Below are 15,334 nucleotides of genomic sequence, written 5' to 3' on the forward strand. Positions count from 1 at the left end.
TACACAAGGGACCTGAACAGGTGCCTAAAATTCAGGACATAGGGCCGGGAGCGATGGCTCATGCCTGTAATCCTAGCACTTTGGGAGGCCAAGGCGGGTGGATCACCTAAGGTCAGGAGTTTGAGACCAACCTGGCCAACATGGCGAAACCCTATCTCTACTAAAAATATAAAAATTAGCCGGGTGTGGTGGCATGTGCCTGTAATCCCAGCTACTTGGAGGCTGAGGCAGGATAATCACTTGAACCCGGGGAGAAGAGGTTGCAGTGAGCCAAGATGGCGCCACTTCACTCAAGCGTGGGTGAAAGAGCAAGACAGTCTCAGAAAAAAAAAAAAAATTTTTTTTTCAGGACCTGTCTTCTCTGGCTTCCCTGCTTCTGAAAACAAACTCGGTTATAGTGTAAGGGCTGAGAGTCTGAGAGTCAGCTGTGAATGGCTCTTATGAATAAAAAATCATTTCTCCATACTCCATCTACAAATAGAAAATGACATGGAAGCACAAGTCAAGAGGTGGAGATGGGTAGAGGCCAAATATCTCAATGTCTTTTGCTAATTAGTAAAGCCCCAATTTTTCATTATTATTTTTTTGAGACTGGGTCTCGCCATCACCCAGGTTGGAGTGCAGTGGCGTGATCTCAGCTCACTGCAACCTCCACCTCTTGGATTCAAATGATTCTCCTGCCTCAGCCTCCTAAGTAGCTGGGATCCAACTGATTTATATGTACTTTTATACTTAATATCTTCATGAATACATCCTAAATGCCTTGTCAACTCAAGTTGAGTTTGTATCTATAAATTCTAGGAGGTGGTATTGTTAGGTCACAGGCAATGTAAATCTGCATGGTTTTTGCTTTGTACTGTCATTTGATTTTCAAAAAAGGCACTAGTAATTTACAGTGCCTGGCAATGAATGTATACTTAAAACAACTTCACCTCCACCTCTTCAGCACTGGCATTATGCTCCTTTACTAAACGCAAAATGGCATTTCAAAATCATGTCAATTGTATGTTTCTAAGACAGTAGGATACGTTCCCCCTCATATATCCAACCTCTTTGTGGGTTATTTCCATCCTTTTACCTATTTGTCTACAGAAGGTACTCTTGATATAGTACAGGCATTGATTATTTGACATTTAATATAAACATCTCAGTTTATTTTACTGACTTCCTTCAAATTTTATTATTTTTATAGAATCGTATCAATTCTTTAAAAAATTAGAAGGTTTAAAAAGTTTTTTTCTAAAGTGGCTTCTATTTTTTAAAAAGAATACTGCAATTCATGGTAGCCCATAATTCAAAAGGATTCACTCACACAAAGAAAACCTAAATACTGAAGAAAATCATGTTTGCTTATATAACATTTATTAGAAATCAAATGTGCTATTTTTAGTCTATTTCCTAATAACTGACACAAATCTACCTTGTCTTACACTAGAAAACAGAATTTTAAAAATGGGCTGGCATCAACATGGTAATAAATTACGTAATTCTCTCTCAAATTCTTATCTCAAGAGCTTTCTATAGGTTATATCCAAACAGAATCAAATTAACACCGCGTTTTTTTCCAGCCGGGTGCGGTGGCTCAAGCCTGTAATCTCAGCACTTTGGGAGGCCGAGACGGGCGGATCACGAGGTCAGGAGATCGAGACCATCCTGGCTAACACGGTGAAACCCCGTTTCTATTAAAAAATACAAAAAACTAGCCGGGCGAGGTGGCGGGCGCCTGTAGTCCCAGCTACTTGGGAGGCTGAGGCAGGAGAATGGCATAAACCCGGGAGGCGGAGCTTGCAGTGAGCTGAGATCCGGCCACTGCACTCCAGCCTGGGCGACAGAGTGAGGCTCCCAAAAAAAAAAAAAAAAAAAAAAAAAAACCGCATTTTTCTGTAAAACAGAATGCATAGTTTTGTTTTTTGTTTTCTGAGACAGAGTGTCGCTCTGTCACCCAGGCTGGAGTGCAATGGCGAAGTCTCAGCTCACTGCAACCTCTGCCTCCTGGGTTCAAGCAATTCTCCTGCCTCAGCTTCCCAAGTAGCTGGGATTACAGCCTCTTGCCACCACGCCTGAGTAATTTTTCTATTTTTAGTAGACATAGGGTTTTACCATGTTATCCAGGCCGGTCTCCAACTCCTGACCTCAACTCATCCCTCTGCCTCAGCCTCCCAAAGTGCTAGGATTACAGACGTGAGCCACCACGCCCAGCCGAATTCATAGGATTTTTGAAGATCGAATGTAATGAACACTATTTGAATTATTTCAGCAGGTAGATTCTAATATTAAACTCATTTTAAAGATGAGGAAATTAGGTTTAAAATTTTATAATTTGCCGGCCAGGCACAGTGGCTCACGCCTGTAATCCCAGCACTTTGGGAGGCCGAGGCGTGTGGATCACCTGAAGTCAGGAGTTTGAGACCAGCCTGACCAAGACGGAGAAACCCGCCTCTACTAAAAATACAAAATTAGCCAGGCATGGTGGTGTATGCCTGTAATCCCAGCTACTTGAGAGGCTGAGGCAGGAGAATCGCTTGAAGCAGGAAGTCGGAGGTTGCAGTGAGCTGAGATCTCACCACAGCACTCCAGCCTGATGACAGAGCAAGACTCCATCTCAGAAAGAAAGGAAAAAAAAAACTTTATAATTTGCCGACCAGGCGCAGTGGTTCATTCCTGCAATCCTAGCACTTTGGGAAGCTGAGGCGGGCGGATCACCTGAAGTCAGGAGTTCAAGACCAGCCTGACCAAGATGGAAAAATCCTATCTACTAAAAATGCAAAATTAGCCAGGTGTGATGCTGCAGGCCTGTAATCCTAGCTACTTGGGAGGCTGAGGCAGGAGAATCACTTGAACTCAGGAGGCAGAGGTTGCAGTGAGCCGAGATCGTGCCATTGCACCCCAGCCTGGGCAACAAGAGCGAAACTCCATCTCAAAAAAAAACCAAAAACCGGCCAGGCGCGGTGGCTCACGCCTGTAATCCCAGCACTTTGGGAGGCCGAGACGGGCGGATCACGAGGTCAGGAGATCGAGACCATCCTGGCTAACACGGTGAAACCCTGTCTCTACTAAAAAATACAAAAAACTAGCCAGGCGAGGTGGCGGGCGCCTGTAGTCCCAGCTACTCGGGAGGCTGAGGCAGGAGAATGGCGTAAACCCGGGAGGCGGAGCTTGCAGTGAGCTGAGATCCGGCCACTGCACTCCAGCCTGGGCGACAGAGCAAGACTCCGTCTCAAAAAAAAACAAAAAACAAAAAACCAAAAACCAAAAAACTTTATTATTTGCCTAAAATCATCTACTTATTAAGTAATGAAGCCAGAATTAGAAGTCAGGCAGTCTTGCACTAGAGTTTGGGCTCTTTCTTGACCACTCACTAGTAAAGAATTACATTACAGGCCGGGCGTGGTGGCTCAAGCCTGTAATCCCAGCACTTTGGGAGGCCGAGACGGGCGGATCACTCAGGAGATCGAGACCATCCTGGCTAACACGGTGAAACCCTGTCTCTACTAAAAAATACAAAAAACTAGCCGGGCGAGGTGGCGGGTGCCTGTAGTCCCAGCTACCCGGGAGGCTGAGGCAGGAGAATGGCATAAACCCAGGAGGCGGAGCTTGCAGTGAGCTGAGATCCAGCCACTGCACTCCAGCCCGGGCGACAGAGCGAGACTCCATCTCAAAAAAAAAAAAAAAGAATTACATTACAGATGGAATTATGTACAGGTTCAATGGACCCTAATCCCAATCTTTAGGATCAGAGCTGTGAAAGAAAAGCACAAGGCTGGGCACAGTGGCTCATGCCTGTAATCCCAGTACTTTGGGAGGCCGAGGTGGGTGGATCACCTGAAATCAGGAGTTTGAGACCAGCCTGGCCACCATAGTAAAACCCCCTCTCTACTAAAAATACAAAAATTAGCTGGGCGTGGTGGCAGGCACCTATAATCCCAGCTACTCAGGAGGCTGAGGCTAAGACTGGAGAATCGCTTGAACCTGGGAGGTGGTGGTTGTATTGAGCCAAGATCACGCCATTGCACTCCAGCCTGCGCAACAAGAGTGAAACTCTGTCTCCAAAAAAAAAAAAAAAGGAACGCACAAACACCAGAAAGAAAATAAATAAATTTCAGAGTTTAAGATCTTAAAATGTAAAATGGAATGAAGGTTTAAAAGCGAAATAAAACAAGCTTTCTTCATAGCTGGGGAGGAAGGAATAAATGGTATCTTTGACAAAAATGATTTAATTAAGAAGGATAATTTATTTGGGCATTGAGAATAGGAAGATCACAAAACCACTATTAATTAAAAAATTCACTTTTAAGTGTATCTTTGGAAAAGTCTCTAATAGTCTCATGTTTTAAAAAAAAAAAAAAAGGCCAGGCACGGTGGCTCACATCTGTAATCCCAGCACTTTGGGAGGCTGAGGCAGGCGGATCACGAGGTCAGGAGTTCAAGACCAGCCTGGCCAACATGGTGAAATCCAGTCTCTACTAAAAATACAAAAATTAGCCAGGCCTGGTGGCAGGCGCCTGTAATCCCAGCTACTCGGGAGGCTGAGGCAGGAGAATTGCTTCAACCCGGAAGGCGGAGGTTGCAGTGAGCCAAGATCATACCACTGCACTCCAGCCTGGGCAATACAGCAAAAGAGCAAAACTCCATCTGGGGGTGTGGGGCGGGAAGAAGCTGGCTGGGAGTGATGGCTTACGCCTGTAATACCAGCACTTTGGGAGGCTGAGATGGGCGGAACACTTCAGCTCAGGAGTTCAAGACCAGCCTAGACAAGATGGCGAGACCCCATCTCTATTTAAAAAAAGAAAACAAAAAATAAAACCTCTCAAGTTTTTCAAATCAAGCACTAAAAACCTCCCATTAACTTGCGTCCTGTTTTTACTATTTTACTGTGGTAGAATACACATAAAATGTACTATCTTATTAAGTGTACAGTTGAAGTATTAAATACATTCATAGCATTATCAACCATCACCACTACCTCCAGAATTTTTTTCTCTTTTTTTTTTGAGACGGAGTCTCGCTCTGTCGCCCAGGCTGGAGTGCAGTGGCCGGATCTCAGCTCACTGCAAGCTCCGCCTCTCGGGTTCACGCCATTCTCCTGCCTCAGCCTCAGGAGTAGCTGGGACTACAGGCGCCCGCCACCTCGCCCGGCTAGTTTTTTCGTATTTTTTAGTAGAGACGGGGTTTCACCGTGTTAGCCAGGATGGTCTCGATCTCCTGACCTCGTGATCCACCCGTCTCGGCCTCCCAAAGGGCTGGGGTTACAGGCTTGAGCCACCGCGCCCGGCCCCAGAATTTTTTTCATCTTGTAAAACTGAAACTCTAGACCCAGAAACCGTAACTCCCCATTTCCCCTTCTCCCAGCCCCTGGCAATCACCATTCTACTTTCTCTATGGTTTTGACTACCTAATTATCTCATATAAATGGAATTATGTATTTCTCTTTTTGTGTCTGGCTTATTTCACTCAGCATAATGTGTTCAAGGTTTATCTACGTTATAGCATGTGTCAGAATTTCCTTCCTTCGGCCGGGCGCGGTGGCTCATGCCTGTATTCCTAGCACTCTGGGAGGCTGAGGCAGGCAGATCACGAGGTCAGGAGATGGAGACCATCCTGGCTAACACAGTGAAACCCCCTCTCTACTAAAAATACAAAAAATTAGCTGGGTGCGGTGGCAGGCGCCTGTAGTCCCAGCTACTCAGGAGGCAGAGCTTGCAGTGAGCCGAGATCGCACCACTGCACTCCAGCCTGGGTGACAGAGAGAGACTCCGTCTCAAAAAAATAAAAAAAATAAAATAAAAAGAATTTCCTTCCTTTTTAAGGCTGAATAAATATTCCATAGTATGTACATACCACATTTTTAAAATCCATTCATCTGTTGACAGACACCTGGGTTGTCTACAACTCTGGCCACTGTGAATAATGCTGTTATGAACATGGGTGAACAAATCATTCAATTCAATTTTTTTTTTTTTTTTTTTTTTTTTTGAGGCAGAATCTCTCCTCGTCACCTAGGCTGTAGTGCAGTGGCATGATCTCGGCTCAGTGTAACCTCTGCCTCCCAGGTTCAAGTGATTCTCCTGCCTCAGCCTCCCAAGTAGCCAGGATTATAGGCATGCACCACCACACCTGACTGATCATTCAGTTCTTTTGTTTTAACATCCAGAAGTGGAATTGCTCTATCATATGGTAATTTTTAATTGGTGGAGGAACATTACACTGTTTTCCACAGTGGCCAATTTTTTTTTGTATTTTTAGTAGAAACAGGGTTTCATGGCCGGGCGCGGTGGCTCAAGCCTGTAATCCCAGCACTTTGGGAGGCCGAGACGGGCGGATCACGAGGTCAGGAGATCGAGACCATCCTGGCTAACACGGTGAAACCCCGTCTCTACTAAAAATACAAGAAAATTAGCCGGGCGAGGTGGCGGGCGCCTGTAGTCCCAGTTACTTGGGAGGCTGAGGCAGGAGAATGGTGTGAAACCGGCGGGGCAGAGCTTGCAGTGAGCCGAGATCGCGCCACTGCACTCCAGCCTGGGGCACAGAGCAAGACTCCGTCTCAAAAAAAAAAAAAAAAAAAAGAAACAGGGTTTCACCACATTGGCCAGGCTGGTCTCGAACTCCTGACCTCAGGTGATTCGTCTGCCTCAGCCTCCCAAAGTGCTGGGATTACAGGCGTGAGCCACGGTGCCTGGTGAAAAGTGATTTTTTTTTTTTTTTTGAGATGGAGTCTAGCTCTGTCGCCCAGGCTGGAGTGCAGTGGCCAGATCTCAGCTCACTGCAAGCTCCGCCTCCCGGGTTTACGCCATTCTCCTGCCTCAGCCTCCCGAGTAGCTGGGACTGCAGGCGCCCGCCACCTCGCCCGGCTAGTTTTTTGTATTTTTTAGTAGACACGGGGTTTCACCGTGTTAGCCAGGATGGTCTCGATCTCCTGACCTCGTGATCCACCCGTCTCGGCCTCCCAAAGTGCTGGGATTACAGGCTTGAGCCACCGTGCCCGGCCGTGAAAAGTGATTCTTAACCTTGAATTTTGTGAAACTAAGCAAGCAATGGACTAGAAGGCAAGAGATTCTAATCCCAGAATGTAATCCATGCACTTCAGAAATAAGTTCTTTCCATATCCTAATTTCTGTAATAAATGAAAAATATCAAGTTAGATGCTAAAATCTCTTCCATTTACATCTGATGAAAACTATCTCAGAGTAAAATTCACCAAACTGATAAATTATGTGGAACTTAAAACTCTAGGGATAGGAAAAAAGCAAAGTATTGGTAGTAAAATTAAACAATATAACAAGATGTTAAAATTTTAAAAAGGCACTTCCCAAACAATCATTTCAGAAAATTTGTGGTTGAACTAAACTAAAAAATTTCAATATTGACTCACTGTAATTCCAAAGTAGGTATTAATAATCTAGGCATCCCAGCTCATGAGCTGAGCAATCCACTAAGAATCGCGCTAGTGACTCATACCCCTGAACGCGACTGCTTTATGTGCAAAGACAAGGAATCAATTAAAGGCTTTACAATGAAGTGTTGTTTAACTGGAACGTTTTAAGTGGAAGTTAATTCCACATGAGTGATAATAGATGTTTAATAACTAGCTAGTGACAATTTCTAAGCAAAAGCATTATGGCAGCTAAACAGCAAATAGTAATCTATGGGCTACAAACATGAAAACAACTTGTTTTCAAAAGAGCTCTTGGCTATGAACAATATTTGAAAAACCTAAAATATAATTTGTGTTGAATCAAATCATAAAACCTCATGGAGAGAGTAGTTTGAGATCTTGGCTGTATCAACCAATGAGGAAACAAAAGGCACCATTGTGGGTTGAAGTGCCAATTTTCGCTGGCAAAAAGCCATTCTATTTGAATGTAAGAACCTTCAGGAACCAGCTGGAGAAGTATGAGGAACCTGGGATAGGGATAATATATTCATTCACAACATATCCTAAGTGGAACTGTCTTCATGCAAAGAGGACAATATTGGAACATATGTCCAAAACAGCCTAAGATTAGGTCAAACCAACTGTTCTGAACAACCCTCAGTCTAGAAAAACGAACATGTCTAAGACAAAAATAAATGTATGATTTTCCAATATGACTACGTTTAAGATACACAATTTCTTTTTAAAAACCCATACCATCGGCCGGGCGCGGTGGCTCATGCCTGTAATCCCAGCACTTTGGGAGGCTGAGGCAGGCGGATCACCCGAGGTCAGGAGTTTGGGACCAGCCCGACCAACATTGGCGAAATCCTGTCTCTACTAAAAATACAAAATTAGTGGGCGTGGTGGTGCGTGCCTGTAATCCCAGCCACTCGGGAAGCTGAGGCAGGAGAACCATTTGCACCCGGGAGGTGGAGGTTGCAGTGAGCCAAGATCGCACTCCAGCCTGGGCAACAAGAGAGAAACTGTTTCAAAAAAAAAAAAAAACACCCATACCATCATACACCAATGGCGTCATCTGGTACAACTTTTCTGGAAGGCATCTTTGCAATAGTTATCAAGAACTTTAAAGTGCTTATATCCTTTAATCAATAATTCCACATTTAGTAATTTACCCTAAACAAATGCAGGGCATTTATTATAAGAAACATATATAATTCATGGTATAACCTCCATAATGGAATATTGTACAACCATTATGGGGGGAATAGGGAGTAACTGCTAATGGGTATCAGGTTTCTTATTGACAGAATAAAAATATTCTAAAATTAGGCTGTGGTGGCTCACGCCTATAAATAATCCCAGCACTTTGGGAGGCTAAGGCGGGTGAATCACCTGAGGTCAGGAGTTCGAGACCAACCTGACCAACATGGTGAAACTCCATCTCTACTAAAAATATAAAAAATTAGCTGGACATCGTGGCAGGCACCTGTAATCTCAGCTACTCGGGAGGCTAAGGCAGGAGAATCACCTGAAACCAGGAGGCAGAGGTTGCACGGAACCAAGATCATGCCATTGCACTCCAGCCTGGGCAACAAGAGCAAAATTCCATCTCAAAAAAAAAAAAAAGAGCCCGGCTTCAGTAAATTGTATGATAGAGCCACTTAATAAAAATAGAGTACACTGAAGAAAGTCTAGGTGTGGGGCCAAGATCAAGGGCTCACTTTGGACAACGCAATTCAAATTACCTCCTCTGAGTATCTCCGTGGAGATGTGGAACAGGCAGCCAGGATCAAAAAAGAGGTCTGGTTACAGATAAAAATGTGGCAGTATTCAAAATATATATGGTAACCGAAGCCACAGAATGGATAATTTCAGGAAGGAAAATTTTGAATCCAAATAAACACCTACTCTGGATGGGCAATTAAGAATTCCAAGTCCGGCCGGGCGCAGTGGCTCAAGCCTATAATCCCAGCACTTTGGGAGGCCGAGACGGGTGGATCACGAGGTCAGGAGATCAAGACCATCCTGGCTAACACGGTGAAACCCCGTCTCTACTAAAAAATACAAAAAAACTAGCCGGGCGAGGTGGCGGGCGCCTGTAGTCCCAGCTACTCAGGAGGCTGAGTCAGGAGAATGGCGTAAACCCGGAAGGTGGAGCTTGCAGTGAGCTGAGATCCGGCCACTGCACTCCAGCCTGGGTGACAGAGCGAGACTCCGTCTCAAAAAAAAAAAAAAGAATTCCAAGTCCACGAATGACTCAAGGGGAATTCCTAAAAATAGGGTTCAGCTCTAATTTACTCTGAACATTCCCAAAAGGAATGTTACCACTCATTAGTTAAGTAATAACAATCAAGCCAAAACTGATAAATACTATACAGATGTGGATGAAAATAATCTCTGTAACTATTTGGAAGTTGAATATAGTTTAGAGATTAGAGGATAAGAATAGGGGTGTGTGAAGTTTATCCCACTTATACAGAGGAAAAACATCAAAACTTATTCTGAAACCCTATGCATTTCTTTCCTTTTTTTTTTTTTTTTTTTTTTTTAAGATGGAGCCTTGCTCTGTCACTAGGCTTGAGTGCAGTGGTGTGATCTTGGCTCACTGCAACCTCCGGGTTCAAGTGATTCTCCTGCCTCAGTCTCCCGAGTAGCTGTGACTACAGGTGTGTGCCACCATGCCTGGCTAATTTTTGTATTTTTAGTAGACACGGGGTTTCACCATGTTGGCCAGGATGGTCTCTATCTCTTGACCTCATGATTCCCCCCGCCTCGGCTTCCCAAAGTTCTGGGATTACAGGCATGAACCACTGTGCCTGGCCTCTTTCCTCTTTTTTTTCTTTTTTTAAATTTCTTATTTCTGTAGAGACAGGATCTCATCATATTGCCCAGGTTGGTCTTGAACTCCTGGGCTCAATCAATCCTGCTGCCTTGACCTCCTGAAGTGCTGTGATTACTGGTGTGAGGCACCATGCCTGGCACCTTTTTCCTTTTTTTTTTTTTTGAGATAGAGTCTTGTACTGTCGCCTAGCCTGGAGTGCAGTGGCACGATCTCGGCTCACTGCAACCTCCGCCTCACAGGTTCAAGCGATTCTTCTGCTTCAGCCTCCCAAGTAGCTGGGACTATAAGCGTGCACCACCACACCTGGCTAATTTTTCGTATTTTTAGTAGAGACGGGGTTTCACAGTGTTAGCCAGGATGGTCTCCATCTCCTCATCTCATGACCTGCCTACCTTGGCCTCCCAAAGTGATGGGATTACAAGGTGTGAGCCACTGTGCCGGGCTCTTTCTTCTTTTTTCGAGACAGAGTCTTGCTCTGTCGCCAGGGTGGAGTGCAGTGGCGCGATCTCGGCTCACTGCAACCTCCGCCTCCTGGGTTCAAGCAATTCCCCTGCCTCAGCCTCCAGAGTAGTTGGGATTACAGGTGCGCGCCACTACTCCCAGCTAATTTTTTGTATTTTAGTAGAGACAGGGTTTCACTATGTTGTCCAAGATGGTCTTGAACTCCTGATCTCGTGATCCGCCTGCCTTGGCCTCCCAAAGTGCTGGGTTTACAGGTATGAGCCGCCATGCCTGGCCTCTTTTCTTTTTTTTTTTTTTTTTTGAGACGGAGTCTCGCTCTGTTGCCCAGGCTGGAGTGCAGTGGCGCAATCTCGGCTCACTGCAAGCTCCGCCTCCCGGGTTGACAACCTGGCCTCTTTTCTTTTTGCAAATAGAGACTGTCCCACTCTGTCAACCAGGGTGGAGTGCATGGTATGATCGCAACTCACTGTAGCCTTCAACTTCTGGGCTCAAAAAACCCTCCTACCTCATCCTCCCGAGCAGCTGAAACCACAGGTGTATGCCACCACATCCAGCTAATTTTCAAATTACTTTTTGCAGAGACAGGGCCCTCACTATGTTGCCCAGGGTGGTCTCAAACTCCTGGGCTCAAGGTATCCTCTAGCCTCAGCCTCTGAAAGTGCTGGGATTACATGTGTGCCACTGAACTCCAGACTGGGTGACAGAGTGAGGCTCTGTCTCAAAAAAAAAAAAAAAACCAGTCAAATTAGCCAGGCGTGGCAGCATGTGCCTGTAGTCCCAACTACTTGGGAGGCTGAGGCAGGAGAACTGCTTGAACCCGGGAGGCGGAGGTTGCAGTGAGCTGAGATTGCACCACTGCAACTCCAGTCTGGATGACAGAACAAGACTCTGTCTTAAAAGAAAAAAAAAAATTAGTCAAGTGCAATAGTGAGAAAGGGGAAAAGAAAGAGTCCAACTATTTTTTTTGTTTTGTTTTAATCAAGTGCTTACATGTTTTGGTGGGGGGGGGGGGGGGAAGGAGCCAGGTGCCTTGGTCTGTAATCCCCAGGTGCCTTGGTCTGTAATCCCCATATTTGAGAAGCCAAGAGGACTGCTTGAGCCCAGAAGTTCAAGACCAGCCTGGGCAACACAAGAAGACCCTGTCTCTACAAAAAAAATTTTTTTAATTAACTGGGCATGATGGCAGTGTGGGCCTGTGGTCCCAGCTACTCGTGATGCTGTGGTGAAAGGATCTCTTGAGAGCACCACTACACTTTAGCTTGGGCAACAGGACAAGACTCTGTCTCAATTATTTAAAAAAAAAAAAAAGGGCTGGGCACAGTGGTTCACGCCTATAATCCCAGCACTTCGGGAGACGGAGGCGGGTGGATCACCTGAGGTCAGGAGACCAGCCTGACCAACATGGAGAAACCCCGCCTCTACCAATACAAAATTAGCCGGGCATGGTGGGGCATGCCTGTAATCCCAGCTACTTGGGAGGCTGAGGCAAGAGAATCTTGAACTCAGGGGCCAGAGGTGGTGGTGAGCCGAGATTGCGCCACTGCACTTCAGCCTAGGCAACAAGAGCAAAACTCCGTCTCAAAAAAATAAAAGGGCCAGGCACAGTGGTTCACGCCTGTAAACCCAGCATTTTGAGAGGCTGCGGTGACCTGAGGTCAGGAGCTCAAGACCAGCCTAGCCAACATGGTGAAATCCTTTATCTACTAAAAATACAAAAATTAGCCGGGCATGGTGGCACACACCTATAATCCCAGCTTCTCACGAGGCTGAAGCAGGAGAATTGCTTGAACCTAGGAGGCAGAGGTTGCAGTGAGCCAAGATCCTGCCACTGCACTCCAGCCTGGGTGACAGAGTGAGGCTCAGTCTCAAAAAAAAAAAAAGAAGTTGAATGACTTAATGGGCACCAGAATGCTTTTGTCCAAATTGTGCTGGTGTTACAAGCAATATAGCCTCAAAGAACAAAGCTTCAACTGAGAGCTGGAGAATTCATTTCCCAGAATACTTCATTTCTTTCTCTCTCTCTCTCTTTTTTTTTTTTTTTTTGAGATAGAGTCTCACTCTGTCACCCAGGCTGGAATGCAGTGATGCGATCTTGGCTAACTGCAACCTCCACCTCCCAGGTTCAAGCCATCTTCCTGCCTCAGCCTCCTGAGTAGCTGGGATTACAGACGCCTGCCACCACACCCAGCTAATTTTTTGTATTTTTAGTAGAGATGGGGTTTACACCATGTTGGCCAGGCTGGTCTTGAACTCCTGACCTCAGGTGATCCACCCGCCTCGGCCTCCCAAAGTGCTGGGATTACAAGCATGAGCCACCACTCCTGGCCCCATTTCATTTCTTTAGAAGTAAAATGCTACCTGCAAAGAGATAATCATATCCTTGTTTTAGGAAAACTCTTTGGGCAACATATTCCACAGGTCTGAAAGATAAACCTTTACTGCCAAGGAGTGCTCTCAGCCAACTACAGTACTTGTAAAATTCAAGAATGTATAACTGTATGCCAGCCAGTACTAACAGGTCATTCATTCTTTGGAGTTGTAGAAAATAGCAATGCTCAAATGCCCAGCTAGTTTTTTGTACTTAAAATTTTTTGCATTAAATCTTAAAAAATATTTTTAAAAATACATTTTAATAGGTCCTTATTTCAACACAAGCTGAACTCATCAGCTATAGTAGTATGTTTGAAAAACAACTGTTGCCACTCAGCTGATATTAACAGCTCAGAACTGTTTTCTCTGTCTAAATTTCAGGTTAATGATACCAGCCAAAATCTATCTTCTCATACCTATTCTCAAAGGAATGGTCTTACAAAAATAATAATCTGGTCGAGTGTGGTGGCTCATGCCTGTAATCCCAGCACTTTGGGAGGCAGAGGCAGGTGGATCACCCAAGGTCAAGAGTTGGAGACCAGCCTGACCAACATGGTGAAACCCTGTTTCTACTAAAAAATACAAAATTAGCTGGGCGTGGTGGGGCATCCCTGTAAACCCAGCTACTTGGGAGGCTGAGGCACGAGAATCGCTTGAACCTGGGAGGTGGAGGCTGCAGTGAGCCAAGATAGTGCCACTGCACTCCAGCCTGGGCAACAAGAGCTAAACTCCATCTCAAAAAAAAAAAAAAAAAAAAAATCCTACTTTTTCTTTGCCTAATTTTTTATCAAATATTTTGAACAGAAGCCACATGTATTTCTACACTACAATAAAAGCGTAAGTTCAGAAATAAGTAATCATGCCCCCTAGTCAAGCTTAACTATAGGAAAGAAGGACAGGTCAGGAAAGGAGGGGAAAAAAGAACTTAGCTGGGTATACTCAGGAGGCTGAGGCAGGAGGATGATTTGAGCCCAGGAATTTGAGGCTGCAGTGTACTATGACAGCCTGGGCAACATAACAACGTCTTGTCTTAAAAAAAAAAAAAAAAGAAAGAAAGAAAAAGGAAAAAGAAAAAAGGACACACCTCACCAATTTTGAAATGTGAACGAAATGCAAATAAAGCAATAGTTTTTTGGAACTCATCACTTTGCATTGAATTAGGCATGGAACAACCACTACTCATTTGTTAAGATAATGATGCTCTGGATTTAAATTATATATCCTGTATTCTAAGATCCTCGTTACTGAACTGATTGATAGGCAAGCCTGGACCTGGGGGGAAGTGGACTAATCAGAAACAGAACCCTGCATTCCTTCCCTTTGGCTGACTTATACAAATAAAAGAATAACATTTAATTGACAAAGGATAATAGCTTATAAGTAAGATTGTTATGTTGGAGATGTGTTAACTTAAGTCCTTTGAATTAAAAGCTAAAACTCAGTTTTACCTTCATGAATTGATTAGAGAGAAAATTACCAGGTCCTTTGCTCTTTTTTAAGAGAACTGTGGTGGCTACCTGGTAGAAAACAATTCTTAAGTCACACAACCTCAAAAGTTAAAAGTGCTAACTTTTGAAAAGGATGTTTGAAATGCTTTGGAAAATTGCACAACAGTTGAAGCAGTAAATAATATTAAGCCATTACAAATCAGGACAAATATTAACAGACCTTGCATATAACTTCTATGTATCTCTTCAATACGCCCTTTGCCTACAGCACTCAGGGCACAAAAATCTGGGGAAAACTTAAAACTAAGATCTGTTTATCGGAGCTTTTTACCTTCTACCCAGAAGAGTTCGTGTTTCTTTAATTCTGCCATTACACAGTACTTAAGACATCCAAAGCAACTGCAGTGATACAACTCTATGCTAAGTTTTTAAAAAGATCAGTAAACTTAACCCACAACTCACAGTATTTTAATCAGGAGTTCTGGAAGTAAGGGTATTTTTCTGTTTTTTTTCCATACCCTCTGAGGTTGAAATTTTTTTACTCTTTTACTCTGAATAATACCTAAACCCTCCCTAGGGAGAGAAATATTTTACTCCTAAATGACATTATTAACGCATTTTTCTACAGATATTAATGTACTGGAGATATGCTGTTTCCTGCTTATTAGGAAATTAAAATCCCTTTCATTTATATAGTTTGATTTTTTATAGCGCTTTCATATACTCACTTGAACGTGTACACGACACAAACATACAACAAATTTAGACTTATCAGGCATACCCTCAGCCAGAACTTATTCAAACTTACTCGATTTCACATCGTCTTGATGTTAACAA

At 44.2% G+C, this 15,334-nt stretch overlaps 2 protein-coding genes across 11 annotated transcripts in view; one reads left to right on the forward strand and one right to left on the reverse strand.

Moving 5' to 3' along the window:
* Positions 1-15,334, forward strand: part of CCDC103 (coiled-coil domain containing 103) — a 144,803-nt gene that overhangs the window by 59,973 nt on the left and 69,496 nt on the right. The gene's annotated exons all lie outside the window — the stretch shown is intronic.
* Positions 1-15,334, reverse strand: part of GJC1 (gap junction protein gamma 1) — a 33,099-nt gene that overhangs the window by 15,975 nt on the left and 1,790 nt on the right.

Source organism: Macaca mulatta, chromosome 16 (assembly GCF_049350105.2).
Source record: "Macaca mulatta isolate MMU2019108-1 chromosome 16, T2T-MMU8v2.0, whole genome shotgun sequence".
NCBI lineage: Eukaryota > Metazoa > Chordata > Mammalia > Primates > Cercopithecidae > Macaca > Macaca mulatta.